This window comes from Corvus kubaryi, unplaced genomic scaffold (assembly GCF_017639235.1).
Source record: "Corvus kubaryi isolate FWS band 111438036 unplaced genomic scaffold, C.kubaryi_AGA036_p1.0 128, whole genome shotgun sequence".
In the NCBI taxonomy this organism is placed as follows: Eukaryota; Metazoa; Chordata; class Aves; order Passeriformes; family Corvidae; genus Corvus; species Corvus kubaryi.
In genome coordinates this window covers 792,802-805,707 of record NW_024580663.1, presented here as the reverse complement: position 1 = coordinate 805,707, position 12,906 = coordinate 792,802, and the positions used below count along the sequence as shown (strand labels likewise).

At 47.4% G+C, this 12,906-nt stretch overlaps 1 long non-coding RNA gene across 1 annotated transcript; it reads right to left on the bottom strand.

The window, feature by feature from the left end:
* Positions 1–1,623: 1,623 nt before the first annotated feature.
* LOC121662763 lies at positions 1,624–7,560 on the bottom strand. The gene is made up of 2 exons (XR_006015400.1): positions 7,438–7,560; positions 1,624–2,460 (listed from the first exon to the last, which is right to left on the bottom strand). It is a non-coding gene; the product is annotated as an uncharacterized LOC121662763 (long non-coding RNA).
* Between the last annotated feature and the right edge of the window lie 5,346 nt (positions 7,561–12,906).

Here is a 12,906-nt window from a genome sequence, read left to right as displayed (position 1 = left end):
GAACTGATTTGCAGCTGAGACACTCGTGTTCAAGGGACTTTACCAGGAGATTTTTCATTTAAAATTGTGATTTTTTCATCCTGCTCCAGTAGCAGCAGTGCATGTGATGGATGCCTGTGGGCTTCCCTGAATATGGTCATGGATGTCAAGCACTGGCAGGGGCTGCCCAGGGAGGTTTGGGGTCCCCATCCCTGGAGGTGTCCCAGGAAGGGCTGGAGGTGGCACTGAGTGCTCTGGGCTGGGGACAAGGTGGGCATTGGGCACAGCTGGGACTCGATCCTGGAGGGCTTTTCCAGCTTCAGCGATTCTGGGATTCTCTGGTTCCATATAGTGATGATTTTGCTGATGCTTCTGCTTCCAGTGCTTGGCAGAGAAGCAGGAAAACACTGGGGAAAGTGGATGCAAGCCCTGCCCTTCCCAGCAGCTCACACTCAGGAGCTGACTGGGAGGCTGTGGCTGCCCCAAAGCAGGAGGACTCTGGTGGTTCCCAGTCTGTCTTCAGCCCTCCCCACGCTGGAGCCTTGCCAGGGCAGCCTGGGCAGTGGAGAGGATCGTAGTCCTTCTATTTCCTTTTCTTTTCATGTTCCTGAGGACTTTTTTCCGAGGTGCTGCTATAGCTGGGACTCCCAGATTTCATTGTTGATGAATTTGCATGGCCCCAGCAATGGGAATTTGAGTACCTGGTCCTTCTAAAAGTCAGGTTGTCAATTTGCACACGTGAAAAGAAAATTGCTTTTTCTACTGTGGGAAAATCTTTAGTGGAAGGTGTCTGAGCATCAAAGGTTGCTCTGAGGCATTTTGGGGGTTTAATAACCAAGACAACTTTCAGTGAAACCAAAGTGGGTTTTCTTGTTGTAGCTGTTTACCAAATTAGAAATACTTCTCCAGGCTGTCCTGCCACTAGTGTTAGGAATCTTTTGACCTTGGAAGGAGATTTCAGAGCTGATGTCCAGTCCCTGCAGTAACTTTCAGCCTGGCAGCTTCCCTGAGGCAAAGCAACTCAGCCAGGTGTCAGCTCCAGAGGTTTCTGCACTGAGATCAATCCAGGCACAAATGTCTGTGCAGTGAAGCCTGACTGCAGCACGTGAAGAAATCCATGGAATAAAACCTTGGGGAACACGTTTGACCTTCACATCACCAAGTGGGTCCCTGGGAAATCTGGAAAACACAGGGCCCTGCAGATGACTCGGGGTTTTTGTTTAAGTGGTGTTCTGGCAATGAAAGTTTATAACTGTTCAGGGAAGGCAGCTTAGGCCATGGAAGAAGTGGGAAAATCACCAAAAGATGCTGGAGGATCTCTGGGATTAACATTTCTGAGGGGGGAGGGTTTTCCTGGATGCAGAAGTTTCTCTAGATACAAATACTGAGGCAGGAAACAAATCTATTGGTGGGAGCTGCCTCTCTGGAAACCCAGCAGGACAGGATGCTGGGTAGTAAAGGGCAGGGAGTAAAAGGAAGTAAAGAAGCAGTTAAACCAAATAACGTTGTAATACGGAATGATGGGCTTCTGGGAATGACGGGGCTTGGAAAATAACAGGGGTTTGCTGCTAGCCAAGCAACTGTGACCACTTGTTCTCTCCAAATCACTGACATGAAAGGTTTTATTTCCTATGGCACATTTAATAAAAGTCAAGGCCAAATTTTAATTTTGGGGCACATGGAAGTAAATACTTACAGTGTAAGGGATCCACACAGACCTTTTCTTTACATAAAACCACAGAGCATCCTCCTCCGGCCTCCCTGGGGGACGTGCTGGAGGCCCAGCCGTGGCAGGAGGGCTGCAGGTCCCTCCTGCTCGTGTGCCTGCAGGGACTCAGCAGAAGTGGAGTGGCACTAAAGCACGAGGCTCCCCATCCCTGCACAGCTCAGTTTGTGCCTCACGGCCCCGCTGAGCCCTTCCGAAGGAGTGACTCCAGCTCAGGGCCGTTCCCCCTCCCCTCCGGAGCAGTGGCAGAGCTCCAGCTCTGATCCCACAGGGATCTGCTCTCCCGGGCCGGGTGCCAGCCCTGGCTGGGGCCCAGCTGGGATCGGGGTATGGAGGAGCAGCGTCTCTTCCCAAACACAAACACCCTCCGGGGAATGCCCGCCTCAGCTGCGCTGGAGATGGGGTTCGATAACGTCACTCTGGCTGCCGGCCATCCCCGCAGATGATTGATTATTTTCTGTAGGAATCTGCTTTTTAAGCTTCTCCTGGAGCGCTGCGGACGGTATCGCTCAGTGCTTGGCACTGACAGGACCCATCTCAACCTCTGACTGCGTGCAGAGCTGCAGGCCTGGCAACAATGCTCGGGTCCCCTCTGCTTATTGGCCAGGGTTTGGAGCTTGTACCTCTCCCTGCTGCGTTGCAAAAGTAGAATTTGGAGTAATTACTGCGTGTTCTCCTTTCCTTTTCCTGAGTGCATCTGGCAGGGGGGATCCAGCCGTTTTATGTTTATTATAAGCTGTCGGTGATTGCCAGAACTGTGGAAGGATAAAAGATGAGTATTAGAGACCCGAAGGGTACCCAGGGAAGCCACCCTTCCCTCAGGCAGGTGTAGGGCAAAGGGACTGGCCCTGCCCCTGGGGGTTACTGCTCTGTCCCAAAGCTGGCCGTGCCTCAGTGCAGACCCTCCCACTGTGTCTGAAAACAAAGGTGCTCTCTGACCCTTGGGGTGATGAACATTACACAAAAACACGGCCTTTTCTGGGTCCTATGCTCAACATGCATTGATCTCAGTGCAGCTTTGGACTCAGCTGCTGTAAGGATGTTATTTGAATTTGGAAGCAGCATTATATTTGATATAAAATAAAGAAACTCACTTTATTTAGTGTTTAGCTGCCTCCCAGCCTTTCCCAGCTATGAGAATATTATGATTACAACAGCATGAGCTGCACAACGCAGACTTTAAATCAGTGTAAAGGTGCTGTGGACTAATCTGTTGATTTCCATATGGGAACAAAATTGTATCATGAGAGAGCATCTTCCTACTGGTGTAATTCCAGGCACAGTGCTGTTTTCAATAATGTAATGATGATAATTGATGGTTTAAAATTGACAAGGTCAATTTATTTGGCAGTCATGCATTTGGCAGCCAGCTTGACAGTATGAAGGATTGACACAAAATAGGGCAGAGAGATCCTGTCCTGCTCCCAGGTCTGAAAACAGCCCAGGGTCTCAGTGCTGTTTAGTCAACTCCTTGGCACATCTCCCAATTCTGTTCTCCAGCCAGGTGTGCCACATGACAAGCTGAATTGCATCCCCAAATTGTAAAACCCTCCAACAAAAGGTTTTGCTGCGGTGAGTGAAGCAGGCAGTGTGCTGCTATTGTCATTCCAGCCTGTTTTACTGGGGTGTCTGCAGGTTCCCAGCGTGAGGGCAAGATGATCATCCAGTGGATGTTAATGTCTGGAAGAAATACAGGTCCCAGTCCAGCAGTTGTTCTGCTGGTGTTGGATGCTGAGCCCTGGACAGGAATGTTCTGGGAGCTTTCTCTCAGCTCAGAGCAGAGGGAAGAGAATCTGCCTTCTTCCATTCCAGCAGTTCCCACCCTTTGCAAACCCAAACCATTGGCTCTGCACTGTTAACAGGGAGATAAGGAGATAATATTAAAAAAAATGCCCTAGGGTATATCACCGTGTCCCGAAGCCATAGGGAGGAGGAGGAGAGAAGCTCCAGCAGGCAGGAATTGTGCAGCAAGATTGATTGATTTAATTATTTTACAAACTCTTTTAGAGACTCTTTTCTTCATAGTCTAATTGGACAAAGGATCAGCCCCCCCTTGGGGGTGATTGGCTAAAATCCTAAAACATCCATTGTCAAAATATTTTTCTACTATACCATAAACAAGACTTTTCAAGGTTGCAGGTGGCTTGGTTGTTTCCATACTCTGCTACCTCTTCTGTGAGACAGAAAAGTCTCTCACAGAAAATAGCAAGAAAATCCTTGCTAGCAGCATTTTTGTATCCACAAGATAACAACACGTTCGTATCCCAATCCACTACAAACTAGGATCAGGTCTTGCCATTATAGGGTGGCCCTGAGGCAGGAGCATCTGTACAGCTCAAACCCCACAATCAGCAGTGATTAACACCAGTAAATCCTGCAAACCATGCAAGGATGGCAATGAGCTTGGCCCTAAGTAGAGCACCATCCATTTAATTTACAAAGTTTCTAATTCATCTCTGAAATTAAATTACTTTCTGTTCTCTGCCCAAGAAACCAGCACACATTTATACACTTTTTGCACTTCTGTGCTCAGGAGGGGAAGTGAGCCCCCCAGTCTTGTAAAAAGAGATGATTTCATCCACAGATTTTGGCCAGTGAAAAGAGATTCTTTCCATTTTTGCATGTTAGTTTGTTTCAGTGCAGAAATCAGTGAAGCAGATGCAACAGCCCCAGTTGCATTCAGTTTAGGAGCATGTTCTGAATGATGATGAAAGAGAAGAAATGTGTTACACTGCACTGACTAAAAGGAGATGTGGTGGAAGGGTACTGGATGCCAAGCTTGCTGGTTTGATTTGTAGGCATACGAAACAACCTGCCAGTTTCTTCAACCAAGTACACAAAGTGCTGAAATCTTGGTTGCATGTTCTGTGTTTCTGTTATCACTGGAAGCAGTTTTATCAGACTTCAGTCCCCAGGGTACTTCAGAGAGCTGAAGGAATGCAGAGCTCTCTGAAGGTCATTTGCAATCTCAGCTGCAGCACTCGGGGGCTGCTGTCAGCTCTTATCACGGCGCTGATGTGCATCACTACAGTTGTACAGGGAGATGGGAGAGGTGTTGGAGGTGCTCTGGAACAGGAGCAGGAAGTGTGGCTTTCATGAGAAGGCAGAAGGGCATTGCCCTGCCAGCCCAGACGCCGTCCCCGCTGCAATGAGATGCAATGACTGTGTGGTGATGGGGACTCCTGGCACTGAGGCAGGCACCTGGAATTCTGTCTGCACCACTGGCAAAGGTCCAGGGGTGCTTTGGGAGGGCCAGGGAGCAGCACATTGAGATAGCCCTGTGCTTGTGCCAAATTCTCTCTGTGGCACTGGAACAAGACTCAGCAGAGAGGCTCTCGAGCCTCCACTCTGGGGGGACATCTCAAGACCAGTCTGGTTAAAGCCCTGAGCAGCCTGGCCTGCTCTCACAGCTGGCTGGCTTAGAGCAGCAGGTGAAGAAGAGGAGGTCCCTTCCCACCTGGATTGTCCTATGAGGAGCTCCTGAGTAGGCTCTGCTTGAAAATGGAGGCATGGGGTGGAGAGTTATGGGAAGAGGAGGTGGTCAGATGTCCCCTGACCTCCGAGTCAGCACAGTCCCTTGTGCTGACACCAGAGAAGTTCGTGCAGCTGCACATCCACATTGTGGGGATTTTACAGTTATGCCACAGTAAATCCTTACCTATTTTCCATGGAAACTGCTGAAGTCCCATTTGGGGTCTGTAGGGACTGTGTGGTACCACACCATTGGACTGGTGCTGTCCCAGCAGCCCAGGGGACTGTAAGGTCTGCTGAACTCCAGCCACTCTGCTTTGGAACCTGCACTCAGCAACTCCACCTGCAGCTCACAAGGGTCAGTTTTTGTCTCTTATTTTCTCCAGTGAGAGACAGAAATGTTCAGCTGATGCCCTTCTCTATCACAAACCCTTTGAACAGGGTAGATATTGACAGCAAACTACTGGAGAACTGGGAGCAGGCACCAGTAAATGCATCTCTGTGGGCACTTCCAAGAAATCCTTAATGGCTGTGATGGTTTTAGTCACTGAACTGCATTTTATTACTCGGGATGTGGGCAGTGTGTTACAGATGCACTCGGGACATTTCTGCATGAATGAGTGCATCCAGCTCGCTCCAAACTTGGTCTTTTGCAGGAGCTTACCAGGAAATGCTTCTTGCTTCCAGTTGTATCCCAGACAGTAACCAGATGATTTCAGATCTGTTCCTAATTGCTCAAGGAGTAATTCATTTCCTGAATATAGTAATTAAAAGCATAGTCTTGCACTGCTTTTTTGGTGGTGTTAAGAATGAGGTGTAATGGCCAGGGATTCTCCTTGAGAAATTCCGATTTAATTTCTGATGGGTCAGGCTGTAGCCAAACCGGTGCCATCCCCTTGGATCCAAAGTCTGGATTGCTTTGATGGGAAGTTTTGGTAGGCTTTGAACCAGTTTTGTACTGGTTTTTCTGTCAGACTTTAAACAATATCTTAGCAAGGCCTGGGTGAAGGAACCCAGAAGGAAGATTGATGCTTGGCTGGTTACAGATGTGTCCTGGGGCCCTGAGTTGCACACAGCACTGCCCACGAGTGCCCCACCTTATCTGCAGGTGCTTCTGAAAGGGGGAATCAAAGCCACCACCACGAGTTCTGGGGGAACAGCTGGACCTCGTAAGAGCTGCAAAAGAAGATTCCTCTGAAGTACACAGTGCCCTTGGAGAGCCATGTGTGCATAGCTGTGAGGGTCCGGGCAGTGACGTGGGCAGTGACAGCAAGGTGACTGCTAAATATTAATTGGGAGAGTGGCCCTTGCCAAGAAATTCCTCGTGCTCATGTTACCTTCTCTTCATGCAAAATATTTACTGAGTTAGAGCAGAGTAGCACAGTTTAATTTACTGTATTTATGTGGTCGTTGTGCAATGGCTTCAAGAGGAGACAGAGCTGCCTGGAGCCTTGGACACGAGGTTGTGCTGCTCAGTGAGGGGTCCCCACGTCACCTCCAGCTGAGGAACTGCTCTAACGCAGGTCTCCACCTTTTGCTCCCCCTTGTACTCAAACCCCTTCCCATTAAAACATCCCTATTTTTAATTTTTACCTGTCAAAAGTGTGAATGCAGTTGAAAATGCCATTATTTGAAAATTTGCTAAGCACATCTTATTGAAACACCTTTGCCATTATCTATGGCTCATCAGACTCTGGCATTGATCAGTACCAGCATTTTTAGCAATTGTTCTGAATTTGTAGGATTATTTAAATTTTAAAATTTAAAATATGAGCCTCATATTAATAGAAATGGGTGCGCATCATAGTCATTAGAAGTTTTAAATGTCAGATTTTTGATGTACCCAGGAAAATATTTGGTATTTTACCTTCAGATAAACCCAGAAGATTCCTCCATAAACACAAAAGCCTCAGCTGTGTAATCCATAAAGCACAGGTCTTTTCCAAGATCAGCCAGCACATGTTTGAAGCCCAAAAATACAGGAATCTGAGGTGGGTGCATGGAGCATAGTGGGCACCAATGGGGCCTGGGGGAGAGATCCAGCTGGGAGGAAGGAGACCCACATGAGGTGGTCTAGAGATGTCCGAATTCCCCTTGGATGGCAACTGGATCCCCAGATCATGGTTTATCTGTCAGTCCCTGACACTGTAATAACTCTTCTGCTTAAAGTTCCTCAGAACAAATTGTTCTGAAGTTGAAGATGAAATTTAGGATGAGAAGAAATATTAGAAAAAGGAAAACCCTGGAAAAATACCACTCACCTCCTCTTTTGCTAGTGCTTCATGTCCAGAGATTTGTGGGGAATCCTGCGGCAGGGGCAGTGTTCATTCTGAGCATCTCAAACCCACCCACCAGCACTGCTGCACCTCCACCAGGCAGTGGGGGCTCTGCTTTCATTTTCCCTCTTAAAACTGTTTCCATTCAAAGCCCTGGAGCAGCTCTGGGAATTCCAGTGCAATGGAAAATGACCCCCAAGCTGCCCTCTGGTCATTCCCTCGGCGTGGCATCGCTCTTGCTGGGGCTGCCCCTGTGCCCTGCCCACGCCTGAGCCCAGCTCCTGGCAGGGAGTGCTGTGATCCACAGCCTGGGCCGGCTCCCAGATCCAAACGTTTTCATGAGGGGAACCCCTTTGTGTTTCTCATCTGGTTGTCAAACAGGACCTGGCTGCGGGCCTGGGCCTGGCACCAGATGAAAAATGTGCACTTTAAACATTTCGTACTGACACTGATGGGAATGGGCAATTCCTCAGCACATTTTCTCAACGTTTTTAAACAGTAAATGTCAACCCAAGGGCAAAGCGAGGCAGATTTCAGATTAAAGGGACGGGGTCCCAACCTCCGCCGTGTTCCTCAACACGAGAACAAGGAAAGGCTGCGTCGAATGCAACGGGCACTTCTGTCAACACAACTTTTTCCTTTAATGCTGTGATAGAAAGATTTCCAAACTAGATTTTTACAATGGATTCAGGACTTGGCATGCCAGGGAGAATCTAGTACTCTCCCCAGAAAAGGTAAAGGTTTGTGTGAGAAGACCAATAATGTCAGGCGAAAGAACCTTTCATCCCCAAGAGAGCTAAAATATTCCTCTGTTTATTTTTCACCCCTTATTACTTTTCCTGTCTTGGTTTAATCTGTAGTGCTGAAGCTTGTCAGCACCTATAGGCTTTCCTTCAGGATTGATGTCTTGGGAGCAGGAATAAAAGCAATTTCCATGTGGTGTCTCCCTGTCATGGCTGCTCCCTGCAGCCTGTTGACTTTTCTTTCAAAAGGCCCAATTCTCTCCCCATATAAATGGAACAAAACTTAATTGGAGTCTGGAGCTTTGTGTTCCTTAACACCGAGGCTGAGGCTTCCGTCACTGAGCCCAATGTTCTGTCACTTGCAATAAAATCTTCCAGTTTCTGTTGGGTCTCTCATTTTCCACAGAAGAAACGTCTCAGAAAGAATGATTGCCTCGGAACACTTGCCTTGATTTTGACTCAGTAGAATCTTAAAGCTACTTCAGATGTAAATTGTTGAGTTTACAGCTGAAGGGAGAAATTGTTCTGAGGAAGAAAATGAACCTTCTATTTGGAAAATTAATTCTCAGAAAAAAGCATTGCTCATAGTTTTTTTTCTAAGGGAAGTGATTTCTTGAAACATCCCCTGTGTGCTTTCCATTGTGTCAGCTGGCACTGCCACACACCAAAGAAGTTTCTCAGGAGGCTTCCAAGAAGCTTTGCTGCACCATCTCTTGGACAGGGCTGTAGAGCCAGGTTTGCTCAGCCCAAATGGGACTTTTAGGCTTTCATTTTTGCAGGGTTTGGTTCCCCCTCTTGTCCTTAGCAGAAGTTTCATGGCAATTGCAATGTAGGGCGTTTCTGACCTTGTGCCACATGCAGTTTCTGAAATGAAAAGCTGTGAGCTTCAGTTCTGGGGACCTCAGCTCAGCATCACCACCAGTGCTCAGGTCAGTCACCACTTTCCTCAGGACTGATGTACACAGCTTTCCTTTGCTTTCTTTTGTCATTTCACTGAGAATGAACCACTCCAGTTTATTGATGCTGATCACAACTACAACAAGATTTCTTTTCTTATTGGAGAGAGAGAACACAACCCCTGGAAAGCCTGTGAGATGCCGGTGCCAGACAATGCATTCTCGTAATGCTCATGTAATGTATAACCAGACCTCTGAATATTTGTTAAAGACCATTTGTGAATAGTGAGGTGAGGACATTTTGCATTTGGGCAGTCAGAAGCTTTAGAAAGGTGCTGCAAGGGAAGATGTCAACACTGTTGCAAAGTTGTGCTCTCACTTCACAGGGCTTTGAGGAGATGCATTCTTGGGTCTGGTTCATGTGGGCTCATTTCTCTGACTCAAATTCACTTTGAATTTGGGCATCAAAGGGATTTTCAAATTCTGGGTCAAACTCATTAAAAACCCCGAATCTCACCTGGTTTCAGCTCTGTAAATCACAAGAAAGAGTAAATCTGCTGCTCTGCTTTGGATACCAACCCATAAATCACGGGGTGGGGGTACTTGAAGCTTGGCCCAGAACCTCTCTGTCCAAGAGTCAGCTATTGCTCCAAAAGTTCATGACTTTGTTCTAAGCAGGCTCACGGATGTGGGGAGGTTCAGTGGCACATGGAACACATCAGATCTTTGGGAGACTGCAAACACAGCACCCAGCTTTTGGATTTGGGATTTTGCTAGCAGAAAGCTGCATCTCCGAGACCGAGCCCAGCTGCCTGATCAAAGACTTTTCCAGAGCTAAAAACCCCAACCATCCCTTCCCTGTCTCTCTGGGGAACCAGGGCAGCACAGGGACCCCTCTCCCTGCTCCCCATGGGCTCCTCCAGAGGAATGGGGGCTTTCCCGGAATTCCTGCCTGCCTGTGGCTCCTTAGCCAGTCTTGAAAAAATGTATTTTTTATTGAATGTTATTCTAACCATAAAACTTTTAAGCTGTTCAAATACTTTCCTTTGTACCGTAGACATCTGAGACTACGAGACATTAACAAGTAAATGTACTTTTTTTCAGACTCCTTCAATCTGCTGAGGAGTTTTCTTTGGACTGATCTGCCCTTGCCTTGTAGCAGAGGAAACAAGACTGAGGTCTGATATCAGATCTCCTCGGTAGCTGTCTCCCCAGATTGGAAATGTAGGTGTGTTTTACTTTGAATTAAAAAAGGGACTTTATTCCTTGGCAACTCATTTGCTCACTCAAGATCCAGAGATATTTAAAGCCAAGAGATACCATTCTGATTCTCTTTGAATCCTCCATTAAGCCTGTAAGCCTTGCAGGAGCAGAGCACATATTTTAGTAAGACTCAGCTGAAAGATTTCAGAAGATGGAATTCAGCCTTTTCCATAGTTATTTTATAATTAATATAATGAACTCTTTGACTCCTGCCACCTCATGTCTGCACTCAAGCCACTAGAGCTGACTTTGTATTCTCTATATTTTTATTATTTTTATAATGGCTTCATCTGTAACTGGGCCAGGAGTGAACCGTTGTGAGCCCCTCTCCATCACGTATGGAATAAGATAAGGAGATAAGGGATGGCCCCAGAGGGCACCTACATTTTAACCCCCAGCAGGGTAGCTGAAGTAGTTGTCCTCTACTCTGCTGGCCAGGGTGGCCAGAGGTGAGGCTTTGGGCCTGTGTTCATTATTTATCCAGTTTTTGTGTCTCTAGGTGTGCTGTAGTGCTGCCTTACTATCAAAGGCAGGGCACGGAATGAGGATTCTTTGTGCATGAGCTGCTTTCTTTAGACTTTAATGTAAAAAGGTTCTCCATTGTATATAGACAACAAAATCTTTAGTTCTTACCCCAGTGAAAATCGAATATGTGTGCATTTAATGCCCAAGCACTTAAATCATGTTACACAAATGAAATACGGGACTAGATCAAATCAAAATATGCTTTTATGTTATGCTGACTACACTGAACTTCAGAGCCTGCTCTTGACAAAACATCATAAATTGCTGACACCCATCATAGAATCCCAGAATGGTTTGGGTTGGATAGGACCAGGTAAGAGAACTTCAGCAGGTGCTGCACACAGTGGTCAGTGGTGGCCACTGCTCTTTTCTCAAAAATACGACAGGTTTAACCATGAAGGCCAGTTTTTCCTCCAAGAGGACTGCAATTAGAGCTCTAAAGTTACACCTCAGAAGCCTTTGCAGTGTTAGATTTTCATTGCTTTTTGTTTAAGAGAGGTTTTTTATATGTTGTGTAGGAAGTTCAGTGTGTTGAACACCCGATGCACTCTGTGTAACACCTGATAATTGGCATTTGACTTTTTTGCCACTTCTCCAATGGGAAGTGTTTGAATTTTTGAATTTTTTACCAGCCATTTGCTTACTCAAGTGCTACCATAACAGACAGAAACTATTGCTTCCCTTTGATCCAGGGTGGTGTTTTGTGAAGTCTGTTTACAGCAAGGTCTTTAATTTCAAGCCCTACAGTCGATAGCCTGTTACCACATAACGCTGACACAGATCTTGACACGTAACCCTCCAATTATTTTCCATGCCACAGCTGTTAATATTTACCAGGTAGAGTCAACCTCCAAACCACAGAGCGCGGTTTGCATTGTTAGTGGTATGAATTATACAGCAGCTAAATAAAAATGCTAACCTTCCACTAATGTAATTAGATAAACAGATCTCACTGCTGAGCACGGCTCAAACGTTCTGTACATGCAGAACTGATTCTGAATTCGCTCACACGAGACAGCGCTGCCGGGACCTCGCAGCCCACATCGCACACGACAAGGTCTCGACGAGCTGTGACTGTGGGAAGTCTCTGGGGCTGGAGTCACCAGGACTAATCCTCTGTGCACAGGCTCCCCCTGATGGAAATGAAAAATACTAAACAATGCTCCTTCCCCTCCCGGCTCGGACAGGACTCAGAGCTGCTTTGTCGGAAGCCACTTCTCGTGTTTTGACACTCAGCGTTTGAAATGCAGATGATTTAAGGAACTGGCTGCTGCTGCTCGTGAAACACGGGAATGATTGATGGCTTGTGTATGCTCATGCTCAACATGATTTGAGCTGCTTTCACATTGGGAATTTCTTGTGGCACCTGTCAATGAGGAAGGGAAGAGAAGTTCTCTGTGTTGAAAGAGGGCCTGAGGTGTCACAGTGACAATTGTGGCCTGCACAGACACCCCAGCAACCCCACCCTGCGCACCCCTGGCAGCTCTGGCAGCCTCGGGGCCGTGCCCATTCCCTGGGGAGCCTGGGCAGTGCCCGGCACCCTCTGGGGAAGAACCTTTCCCTGCTCTCCAGCCTGAGCCTGCCCTGGCCCAGCTGCAGCCATTCCCTGGATCATGCTGCTGGTCATGAGAGTGAAGAGGTCAGAGCTGCCCCTCGGGATGATGTTGAGGACCACAATGAGGCCTCCCTTCAGTCTCTTCTTCTCCAGCTGAGCAAACCAAGTCTCCAGACCCTTCCCATCCTCATGTCCATCCTTTAATGTTTTTTTTATATTGTGGCACCCAAAGTGCCCCAGCACTGGAGGTGAGGCTGCCCCAGCCCAGAGCAGAGCGGGACAATCCCTCCCTGGCCCAGCCTGATGTCCCCAGGACAGGGATGTCCCTTCTGGCTCCAGGGCACTGCTGACTCACATCCAACTGGCCATGGACCAGCATCCCCAGGTCCCTTTCTGCAGCAGAGGGGAAGAAAGTGTAATTAATACCAGAGCCAAAATATGGCCAATATACACCTTGTTTCAGTGCAAGTTT